Source organism: Apium graveolens, chromosome 7, assembly GCF_009905375.1.
Source record: "Apium graveolens cultivar Ventura chromosome 7, ASM990537v1, whole genome shotgun sequence".
NCBI classification, from domain to species: domain Eukaryota; kingdom Viridiplantae; phylum Streptophyta; class Magnoliopsida; order Apiales; family Apiaceae; genus Apium; species Apium graveolens.
Genome location: NC_133653.1, coordinates 253,366,377 through 253,378,854, shown reverse-complemented (window position 1 = coordinate 253,378,854; position 12,478 = coordinate 253,366,377). Strand labels below are relative to the sequence as shown.

Here is a 12,478-nt window from a genome sequence, read left to right as displayed (position 1 = left end):
TATTTTATCATTATTTATATAAATTCTCTAATTCATTAAATATGATTAATTAATTAATCATATTTATTCTACATCGTGAGGGATACTTCTCAGCATATCGCGACTATCCGGATAATACGAATTCACTGCTTGGAATACCAAGAACCTATTCAGTGAGTAGTTACCGTACAATTAATTCCTTCTACCCTGCAATGTCATGATTAAATACAAGGCATGGAACTTGTGTCAAGCCTATCTTATTTAATCACTTGCTTTCCCATTCACTATGCTAAGTTCTATTTAATGTAAATTAGAAACTCCTTTCTAATTTCATTCACTCTGGCCATAGATTCCTGAACTAACATAAGTGGATCAGCATTGAACATTCTCTTCCTACACTGGAAGGGGTAGATCCTTTATTGATCATACACTATCTTCGTGTACAAATTCCTATATCCAGTAGAGCCATTATAATTATCCCTTGAGACTAAGAACTAAACCAAAGCATAGTTCAGTGTACACAAGATGACTATGATGACCTCAAGTCTAAGGATACTTGTACAACTATCACTATGTGAACAACTGCTGACACGTGAGTGAACTCCATCAGTTGTTCAACTGTGTGAGTCATGTTCAGTGAACTTATTCTATAATAAGCACCTACATACTAGCTATAGTGTCACCACACAAATGTCTATGAGAACAGACATCCTTCATAATGAAGCAAGCATAGTATGTACCGATCTTTGCGGATTATTAATTACCAGTTAGTAATCCTACGACCAGGAACTATTTAAGTTTAGAGTTATCATCTTTTAGGTCTCATTATTATGATCTCATCACAATCCATAAAAAGCTTTACTCTAAACTGTGGTATATCTTATTTAAACATTTAAATAGATAGAGCCCGCAATATAAAACAAACAAGTCTTTTATTAATATCAATGAAATCAAAACATATTACATAAAAGTTATTTCTAAATCCTCATACATGATTGGACTTATGACATATTTCTTTCAGTAAATTCATCACAACATATTCCTTCTCAACCATCTGAAGCTATTGAATCAAAGAAGCAAGTTGAACAACAGAAGAAATCTCCAAGAAAGAAGGAATTGGCTAAAAGAACTAAAAGGAAACTGGATATTGTTGACAAGGAATTGGAAGATCAATTTCCTAAGGAATCCACACCATCTACAACTCAAGCATCAAAGCCCTCTGTGGTATTTGAAGATATCAGGGTGGTGGATCCCTACAGAAATATTCATGGTGAACCTATTATGCCCAAGGATGAGCCAATAGAATGGGAGAACATACCAATTCCTGACTTCAATCTACCAATCCTTAGCAATCCAAAAAGAACAAAGTCAAGAGCAGTCAAGAAAGTGAAGCTGTCACCTCTCAAATCCAAGTCTCAAGTCAAAGCTCAATCTAAAGTCAGTAAGGGAGACTATCTGTACTTGTGTGACATCAAAGAATTTTCTGATCTAAACCTTTATCTGGATGAACTAGATGAAGTGAGAGGAATTGATGCATACAGAAACCTACCTGAAAGGTTAGTGTTCAAGTACAAAGGAGGAAAGGAGATTCAGTGGCCTCTTCACGGGATCCTTCAAGAAAGCCAAGCTGTACTGATTAAAGTTTATTCATCCTTCAAGAAGAACTTTGGGTTCAACATTACTGCAAGAAGATTGGTAAAATTGAAAAACTAAGGAGTGTTAGAGCTAAAGATGCCCTCCCAAAGACTCTAATCATCCCTTACACAGGGAGAATAGTGCATCTAAGGCCCTACTGGATAATGGAGTTCATAGATGACAATGGTGTGAGAAGATTCATCAGATTAAGACCAATTGAGCATCTCTAGCAATGAGACTCTTTTGGAAATACAAGGAAAGCTAAATCTCTCAGAGTCTGATGAACTAGAATTCCACAGGCAGCTCCAAAATCAGATTGAGGAAAACAACAGAAAGCTTGGAAAGAGATCCAGACCTTCAAGAAACTAGACAAATCTGCTCAGGCTAGAGGAGCATCTTGAAAAATGACTGTGAGCAAAACTTTGTACATTTCTGTTAATTGAAGCACTTTTCAGTAATATCTACTTTCTCTTAAAGTCATATGTTTAGGGTGTTTTGTTATCATCAAGTATCTCTTAATTTATGGCTACAATTCCAGTAGACATAAATTGGGGGAGATTGTAGTGTATATGTTGTGTACTTGATGATTTCATGAACACAACACCTTAGTAGATTTTACTTAGTGAAATAATGTAGCACTCGACGGATAAGATTTATAGTCCTGACGGATGACTCATTATAGTCCCGATGGATGATGATTTATTATCCATCGAGTGAGTAGCTTATGTAACAATAAGTTTGTAGCACATTTCTGCATTCACCATTGTATAGATTCTGTAAGTAGTATTCAAGTCATGTTGACTTTAACTAGATATGCAGAATAGGTTGATTAATTGTACATAAATGATGTCTTGTAATTCTGCATAAATAAAATGAAGTCAAGTGCCAGTTTGCTACCCGACGGATAACCTACAATGAAGTCGACGGATGATCAAATAGACAACCCGACGGATGATCAATAACTCGACGGATGATCATGAACCCGAAGGATAAAGAATTCAAATATCTGTTGACAGTGATAACACAGTCACATGCGTCGAGTGGATGCAAATGGAATGTGGTAGCCTATCCAACTGGGTTTTCGAGAACAAAGAAGCATTGTCATTTACATGCTATTATGAAGATATTCAAAGATGCCGGAATAAAGTAATGAAGTAGCATTGTAATAGACTAGATAGTTTTTGTTTTATTATCTTGTCTTATTACTTTATAATCTCGGTGATATATAAACCAAGTAGTAGCAACTAAGACACTATCGATCTAAGCAAAAAAGCAGAGAAACATTTGTAAGCAGGATTCTTAGCATTTCTCTGAAGTCTTAGACGTTCAATTGTTGTAAGCAGTTGTGAGCATTTCTGCACATAGGGTTCTCTCGATATATAATATATATCTCTGGTGGAATCATTCAAATCCACCAGAAAGTTTTTAAAGACTCTTGTTTTTAATTACTTGTGTTTTGATTCACTTAAGTTTTTATTCCGCATTGTGCTAATCAATATACTTATATTTATATTTGAGTTAGAACATTTTATTTCAAGAAAAAGTTTCAAGAATTCCATTCAACCCCTCTCATGTAATTCTTGTCATATTGTCAAGGGACTAACAATAATGAACACAGGGGAATAGTGCTGCTGCTACTTCTCATTTCTCTGTTCATTTTCAGGATGTTGTGTTAACAAAAAATTCATCAAACTATATGAAAAGTAGAAGCAGTAGGGAAGCATTGTTATAATTCTAAGAACTGCTCTATGAAAAAAGGAAGAAATACCAATTATTAAAAAAATTCATCACAGGTTGCAGAAATTTGTAAGACAGGCACAAATATACAATTCTGTAGATAAATTTACTTAGCCAACTGTCAAAGGTCATCTTTAAAAATGAGTCTATTCAAAGAAACATGGTGCGGCGGCTGTAGACTATTAACTAAAGAGCTGAACTTAATTGTGCAACCAGTTAAATGAATAACTTCTTTAGTCGGAAAGCAACTGTACCTATGAACTAGAAAACAAAGAAAGGGTCAGAGTTGCACAAAAAGATTAAAGGGGCATAAACCATCTGGTATCTTAATTTTATCTCGAGCAAATACCATTATTAATTGGAAAATCGTTAATGCTGAAAGCTGCAGGTTAATCTATCACGTTATTCTGATCTATATTTAAGTTCATGTCATTGATTATTTTCTTCTGTTGCAACTTCCATTATACGGCAGAAATTGGTATTGCAAATTCTTTCAAAGCTAAGACTAACACACTCAGAACTCAGCAGGAAAGTAAAAGATAGAGTCTAAGCAACAACAAATAGCAGACAATGGTGCAATAATCATATAGGCAACAACATATATTAGAGACGAAAATGCAAAAAAAAACACTATCATACATATTTCAAAGTACTAGTCTGCTACACTTTCTTTCCACCACTACACAAAATTACTTATGTACTACTATTTCATACTCTCTGTTGTTCTTTGTACACTAATTTAAAAACTAACACAAAAACTATATGCCTACCAAAGATATGCCATATGAATCTGGAGAGGATTTCCTTACACAGCATCAAGTACACAAATTTCGGAGTCAAAAGAATGATCAGAATCTGCTTTTCACACAAACATGATAGACTAACAAGAAGAGACAGAGCAGTAAATCTATTGAAATTATATGCCTAACTAAGTAGAGTTTAATAGCATATAACCCGCATAAACTACAAACAAACAAGTACCCTCGAGTACAATCAACCCAAATAATTCCACCGATACATTTCAGAGGCACATACATCATTCATCACATAATTCATTAAAGTAAAACATAAATCAAATTAAACACAATACCTTATTTTGCTCAGTTAAGCCACTTTGATTTTTTGAAAGAACCTGATTATAGAAATCAATAAATTTGGCCACTTTTCATTGATTGTACACCAGCGATTACACAACGAATTTGTCGTCCGATTACTTGAAAGTCCTGCTTTATTTTCATTATAATAGTTCCAAATCCTATCCCAATAACATGAATGAGTTTGATTATTGCCTTGAATCGGATCCATACTAATATTTAACCAAGCAGAAATCAGCAACATATCTTCTTCAATCAAGAAATTCTTCGATCTCCTTCCCTTTTTTTAATTTTGCAGTTTCTTGTTGGTTTTGGCTTTGAGTTTGTGGGGGTGGCTGAGGAAATATGAATTCTTCAAATGAACCATCATTCAATAAGGATGTGAATGAACCTTCCATATTCTATCAATAAAACACAAGATGCTGAAGAACTGTAAATTTGCTAAAAAATCCCCAAATTTCTAAGAACTAGAACCCTAATTATATATGTGTGTGTGTTCTATCAATGACAAATATTTGAAAATTAACATATAATGATAAAATCAAATGGAATAGATTAGAAATCAGTAACCCTAATTGAACCAAAATTAACAAATTAGATTTTAGACATACCTCTGCAGGAGAAAATAGAGTGGCGGGAGAAAAAGATGAAGATGCGGGAGATGAGGTGGATGCATATAGAGAATGGATAGATAATCAATTGATATAGAAGAAGACTAGAGAATCTGTATAATTTTAGCTACTAAGAAAACAGCGTTGGAGTTGATAAAATTGTAGAGAATAGGTAAAAAACTGCCACATCAGCAATTATAGCTAAGAGCTCTCCCGCGTTGGAGATGCTCTAAGAGCAGTAGAATTTATAAAATTGAGGATTACGATGTACGTGGTGTATCACGACTATATGTTATACAATTAATTTATTTTAGGGAATTTATCAAAAATACTATTTTTTATAAAATTATTTGTGATTTTACTAATTTTTGATTTTTTTTGTAAAAATACTATTTTATTTTGAAATTATTTGTCAAAATACGATGTTGCATATAGGTTGCATTTAAGTTTAATTGTGCAACTGTTTTATATTGCATTTCGGATTGCATTATATGTAAATTACAAATTATGTTGCAAATATGGTTACAAATTTACATAACGTATTTTCACAAATATTAAAATTCAAGTTGTAAATGTGGCCCGCAAAGGTTGGCTCAGTTGGTTAAAGAGGGGATAACTATCCTCTTGGTCACATGTTCGATCCCACGGGAGGAGAATTTATGATTATACCTCCTGAGCTAGAGCATGTCGCTTAAATACGGTTTACCTTAGTTGACGTGGTTTGTAGGCTATTGCGTGAGCCTGTGGGGTTTACCAAGTGCGCACCCAAATGGTAGCGGCTGCGGGTTCCCTACGATAAAAAAAGTTGTAAATGTGGTTGAGAAATGGTTCCAAAGTTGCAGAACGTATATTTGCAATTATGGTACAAATATGGTTATAAATTTGCAGAACCTATTTTCGTAAATATTTTTTAAAATTCAAGTTGCAAATGTGGTTAAAAAATGGTTCCAAAATTGCATAACGTATTTTACAAATATTTTAAAAAAATGATAGTATATTTACAAAAATTTTGTAAAACTTGGATATTTAAGAAAAATCCCCAAAATTTTTATACATGTATTATTGTTAGTGTAATTCGAGATTGGTATCTGTTAACTGGTTAAGTGCTTTAATTCCTAACAAACATATGCCTCAATTATTTTCGAACGATTTGACTTTAATTAGAGACATCTTAACGATATATTTCAAATTATATCCATAGCTCAAAATTTCTTCGACCAACATATGCCTGAAATGAGATTATTGGAACGATTACTTTGAACTCATCCTGTTTTTTTTATGTATTTTTTGTTTAATTTTTCTGCACGCAGTTTAGTGCATTTCACCCGGACAGTAAAAATAATTTTTTTTTCTTCTGAAATTTGGGATAAGTTATATACTTTTTAGTATTAAATATAAAAATTTCATTATATTAAAATACTCATGAATATGAATCCAACAAAATCACTCATGACTATGTTTGATATTATAGATTAGACGTAAATTAATAGTCAATCGTTTAATCGTTTACCTGAACAATAAAAAGTCAAAAGGAAAAACGTTTAACGGGAGTAAAATACAAGTAGAACCGTACTACACAAAATCTTAAAATTTCAAGGAGTGTATTATAAAGAATAGAACGGGGAACGTGTATATGAAACACTATATATCTTATCTTATTATATATAGAAGTACATCCTATTTATAAAAATTATATCCTTCACGTTTTTGGGTTATAAAAATATCAGACCACAATATCAGGGTCGGTAAGGTGTGAAAAATGGAACGCGGAGGGTTTACTAACTTTAGTATGACTAATTAAAACGGGAAAGAGCTCAAGTGATAAAGAGTTATCCTCTGTCGTCCCAGATCCTGGGTTCGATCCTCGCTCATCCCGAGAATTTCTGAGAACAAATACTCATTTGTAAGTATATAAGCCATATTTGTCAAAAAAAAATTAAAACCGGAAAGAAAATACATAACTTGAGTTGTTGGATTTCTAGAAACAAAATTGACTGTCAGTTGGATCTGTTAACCTAATGACGTGTTGTTTGTGACGCTGATTTTAAGGTATTATTATTTAAACTGTTGGCGGAAATCATGCATGACATGGGGCGATCATGCATGACATTTACTTGAATGATTTTTTTGACTGTATGAAGAAAATTTATTTTTATTTTTATTTTTTATTTAGGCATAATTATGTTTGTTTGAGACTATGGCCTCATTTGGTATTGCTGTTGCAGACAGTTACAGCAGTTTTTTGCTGAAAACCTGTCAAAGAGGTGTTTGGTAAATTCTAAAAATTGATGTCTGGAAAAGGGTTTGTGGTCTAAAAGTTGTTGTTAGCAAAAACATGTCCCCCGTGCTTTTTCAGCTTTTGCAGAAAGTATCTATCAGTTTCACCATCAAACCTTATCAAAAATATTATTTTTATATATTATTGATAGGATATATATTTATATATTTTTATATGATTTTATTCCTCATATTTGTTATATTTTGCATTGATTTGGATTTTTATTAATTAGATTTTAATGTTTTAATGTAGGAAGTAAGAAAATCCTAAACTTGGATGGATTGGAGAATTAGAGTTTAATTGGAGATTTATTAGAAGAAAAATCGGATTTGTTGGACTGCATGCGCGCACAATTCACTGTTTGGGTCATATCTTGAGTTCTAGAAGTCAGAATTGGACGATTTAACAGCCCACATGAAGCTAGAGGGATTATCTTTCATTCTACAGAGGTCCAAGTGTCAAATTACAACTGGAGCGGCCCAGAATTATTGAAGAAAAGTCAGCTGCGAATTTTCCCTTAGACACTAAATCAGTTTAGGAAACGTACTTGTATTTTCCTAGAAGCATTAAAACACTTCTATTATATACATATACATACAGATACAGAGGTAGGATTACTTTTCTTCTTGTAAAAAAAGATTGCAGGTATTCTTCTCTATTATCATTAATATTAATTATGTGTTCTTATTATATTATGTGTTTTGTTAATCTAATTATGTGTTAGTAGATTTTTAAATCTAGGATTAAGTTGAACCATAGTTATGATTGATGCATGATTTTCCCAATCCCCCAATTTAGTTATATTACATGCAATTGGTTATTGAGTTGTTCTTAATTAACAATTACATGTCAGACGTGATTATGTGTATTGTTTGAACCCAATATCTATTTATCAGCGAAAGTTGTATTTAGGTGGTTGTGATTTAACCAATAAGGACATGAACTTCTCCATGAAAATAGGTAGAACGGATTGTTAGGAAGTTAGGATGCTGTGTTTAATGTCTCTAAATTGCATGATACCATGAAAATAGGCTTGATTGTATTTTAGAGAAGCCATTAATACTCGAGAGAGGTTATTGGTATTTTATAGGGCGCATCTTTCCTCTTGCGTAGTATATGATTGATTTGGGGTGGGAAATCATAATTGCATTGATTCATGCTAGTGGGGATACTTAACTCTGGATGCTTTTAGTTATTTGATTAATACAACGTATTTACTTTAGTATAATTTTAGTTAATCAATCTCTCAATTTTAATTGTGTTACTTGCTTAGTTAAGTCGAGTCAAGAATTACTAGTGATTGGTATCTTTGTCTCTGTGGGATCGACTCTGACTTACCCTACTACATAGTTAGAAGGATTTGTTAGGAATTATTATTTGATAGGCACGCGACAGCCTTGTCAAATTTTTGGCGCCGCTACCAGGGACAAAGCGGTATTAGATTAGTAAATTTTTGAGTTAGTTTAGCTAAGTCTTTTAGTTGTGTGCTTCGGCTATTACTCTCTTATTATTTGATACTGGTTTCTAGTTTTCTTGTTGCATGCAAACCCGAAGTTCAGGTACAGAAAACTCGATTGCTTTTGATTCTGAAATTGAAGCTACAACAAGAAGACAAGCGGGTGCACGAAGAAAATAGAAAGACAAGGAAGTTATGGGTGAACCAGCTAAAGCTCTCAATGAGTAGGGTATGCCAAATACTAAAGACGTACTCTCCAGTATTCTCAGACCAACAGTCACTGCTACCCACCTTGAAATCAAGCCTCAATTCATCCAATTCATCTCCAATGATTCTTTCGCAGGATTGTCCACTGAAAATCCTGTTGATCATCTTGAGATTTTTCTGGAGAAGTGTGATACAATAAAGTTGACTAATGTTAGTGATGATACGATAAAGCTGCGATTATTTCCATTCTCTCTTCGAGATGCAGCAAAAGATTGGTTGAAAGATGAAGTGCCAAACAAGTTCACTACTTGGGATGGTTTAGCAAAGGCCTTTCCACTCAAATTTTTCAGTCAGAAAAAGACTGCAAAGCTCAGGAACGATATATCTAACTTTCATCATGATGATGAGGAGTCTCTTCATGATGCATGGAAAAGATATAAAAGGCTCCAGAGACAATGTCCTCACCATGACATTCCTGACTGGTTGTTGATCCAGACATTCTATAATAGGTTAACACAAGAATTCCGAATTTTTGTTGATGCTGCTTCTGGTGGATCTATTATGAAGAAGAACACTGAGGATGTGAAAATTTTGTTAGACGATATGGCGTCCAATGATAACTATCCGTACAGTGACAGAAATCATCCTAGAAAGGGAGGTAAGTATGATGTTGATGCTCTAACCATGTTGAATACTACTATGCGGGCAATGGTTAAGAAGATTGAGTAATTGGATTCTAGAACTTCATCTACAGTTGCCTCATGCGAGATTTGTGGTGTAGTTGGACACACTCAAAATATTTGTCAGTTCAATCCCTCTGGATTATCAATGGAACAAGCAAATGTCCTTTACAACCAAAATCAAAGGCAACAGTATAATCCTTGCTCTAACACGTACAATCCAGGTTGGAGAGATCATCATAATTTATCCTACAGAAATACTCAGGCTCAAGCTCAACTTCCACCAACTCAGCCACAAAAATCTAACTTGGAAAATCTTTTGGAAGGATTTATCTCTACACAGTTGAAAAATAATGAAGAATTTGATGCAAGTATCAATGAGATGAAGGCTCACAATAAATTGATGGAGAATTCAATTACTCAAATTGCTCAGCAGTTGAGCCAACTTAATAAGCCTTCAGGCCAACTTCCTGGCCAAACTGAGCAACAACCAATGGGCCATATCAATGCTATAACTACTAGGAGCGGAAGAGAATTGCAAGATCCGAATTTCACGTTGATCACAAGTATTGTGAATGTTGAAAATCATGAAGATGACATTACAGCTGAAAAAGTGATCGAAGAAGAGGCAGTGGAAGAAGAGAAGAAGGAACCTATTGTTGCTCCTATTAAACCATACGTGCCACCTGTTTCTTTTCCACAAAGGTTGGCGCAAGCTACGCTAGAGAAGAAGTATGGTAAATTTCTTGGAATTTTGCAAAAGCTATATATCTATATTCCATTCTTGGACGTTATATCGGAGATGCCTTCATACGCAAAATTTCTCAAAGATATATTGTCAAGGTAGAGAAAGATTGAAGACAGTTCTACTATCTCAATAACGGCAGAGTGCAGTTCCCTCTTGCAAAATCATCTTCCTAAAAAGTTAGCAGATCCAGGTAGCTATTCTATTCCTGTCAAATTAGGGGATGTTTAAATCAAAAGAGTTTTGTGTGATCTTCGAGCAAATGTCAGTCTAATGCCATTATCAATCTATAAAAAGCTTCATATGGGTGAACTGAAACCCACACATATCTCTCTACAACTGGTAGACAGAACCGTAAAATATCCTCTTGGTGTACTTGAAGATGTTCCCGTTAAGGTAGGGAAATTTTATATTCCATGTGATTTTGTTGTCATGGAGATGGAAGAAGATGCAAATATTCCTATCATTTTTGGGAGACCTTTCTTAGCTACAGCTGGAGTTACAATTGATATGAAGAATGGAAGAATTTCTTTTCAAGTGGGAGAGGAGAAGATGGAATTTAAGCTGAAAAACACAATAGGATATCCATATATGGATGAGACAATCAACAGAGTGGATGCACTAGAAGAAGTGATTGATATCAAGGCCAGCAATTTATCATGTGAAGATCCACTTCAAACCGTTTTAAAGGGTAACTTGGATGAAGAGAATAAGGACTGTACGAGGAATAAGAAACTTCTGGATATAATTCATGTAGATATGCATGATCATTCCAATGTGCTACATCATAAGAAATTTAAAGAGAAAGCCAAAATCTCTCTTGAGAAAGAATTTCCACCATATTTGAAGTATGTACTTTTGAATGATGAACTAGTTCTCTTTAAAGTTTGTCATGACAATGTGTTAAGAAGATGGATTACCGATGATGAAGTAGAAAAGTGTGACTTTAAATCTACTAAGAGATATAAACACCTTGTAAGCGTTAAGAAGAAAAGAAAAAATACAAAGTCTACGAGTGCAAGAATTGATGGGAAAAATATTCTGAAAGCGAGTAAACTTGATCTCAAGTATCATTTGAATGGTTCTTCTGATAAAAACTATCCTAATTTTCTCTTGAAACCGCCATGAATTTGATTTAGAAACGCCTGGCTAAACGACGTTAACGACAGCGCTTTTTGGGAGGCAACCCATGATTTTGTAAGTCTAATATATTATTATTATTATTATTATTATGTACTATTACTGTTATTTAATATTTTTGTATTTTTTAGGAGATTAGTTTATTTTTGTATTTATTTTAACTCCCACAGGGTACCTTAATAATTTTGTGTGAAGTGTTTCAGGAATAATTTGCGTAAAAATGTGTATTTTTGAAAAATGATAGATGAAAAAAAAGAGAAACAGGGTGCAATTTTATTTTGCTGCGACGCATTGCGCTGGTACACTACCCATGGTGTGAATTATTCTTGTTTCTCTATTCACGCGGTGCAAGAACCTACCCCGCGGTGCGTCAAACTTCTGTTTGTTAAGCTGGGTGCGCACCAGACTACGTGTCATGTGTTTCTTCTATTATTATACATACATACATAACAGACCTACTTATTTCATTCAAGGCCTGGTCACAGGCCCATCGAGCCTGAAGTCCATCTCCACAAGCCCATCACTGTCACCTGCCACATGGTTAGCTGTTGCCACGCGGTCCGCCTTGTCAGCAACTTGGTCACAGCCTCGTCAGTGTACACTTCATCACATAGTCATCATCCAAGTCAGCGCCTCATCAACGTCCACGTCATCGCCTCATCAGCAGCCTTGTCATTGCCAAATCAGCCACCATCTATATTCCATATCAGCATCAGTGCCTAGTCAGACCCACAGTCAACATTGCCACGTCAGATGATCTCTTAGATGCTGCTACAAAAATTTTAAGAAATGTTGAAGGATGGATTTGAACCCCCGACCTCACACTTGAGGAGAGGAGAATTTCTATGTGCCACATAAATGGGCTCAATTTTATATATCCTTATGGTAGGCCTGAAGCTAAAGCATGGAAAACCCA

At 34.4% G+C, this 12,478-nt stretch overlaps 1 long non-coding RNA gene and 1 other non-coding gene across 2 annotated transcripts; both read right to left on the bottom strand.

Annotated features, from left to right (window-relative positions):
- Positions 1 to 3,400: 3,400 nt before the first annotated feature.
- LOC141672925 (uncharacterized) lies at positions 3,401 to 5,262 on the bottom strand. The gene is made up of 3 exons (XR_012555740.1): positions 5,057 to 5,262; positions 4,442 to 4,846; positions 3,401 to 3,612 (listed from the first exon to the last, which is right to left on the bottom strand). It is a non-coding gene; the product is annotated as an uncharacterized LOC141672925 (long non-coding RNA).
- A 4,101-nt stretch (positions 5,263 to 9,363) lies between these two features.
- On the bottom strand, positions 9,364 to 9,470 carry LOC141675645 (small nucleolar RNA R71). Its single transcript, XR_012556288.1, has one exon. It is a non-coding gene; the product is annotated as a small nucleolar RNA R71 (small nucleolar RNA).
- Positions 9,471 to 12,478: the final 3,008 nt, after the last annotated feature.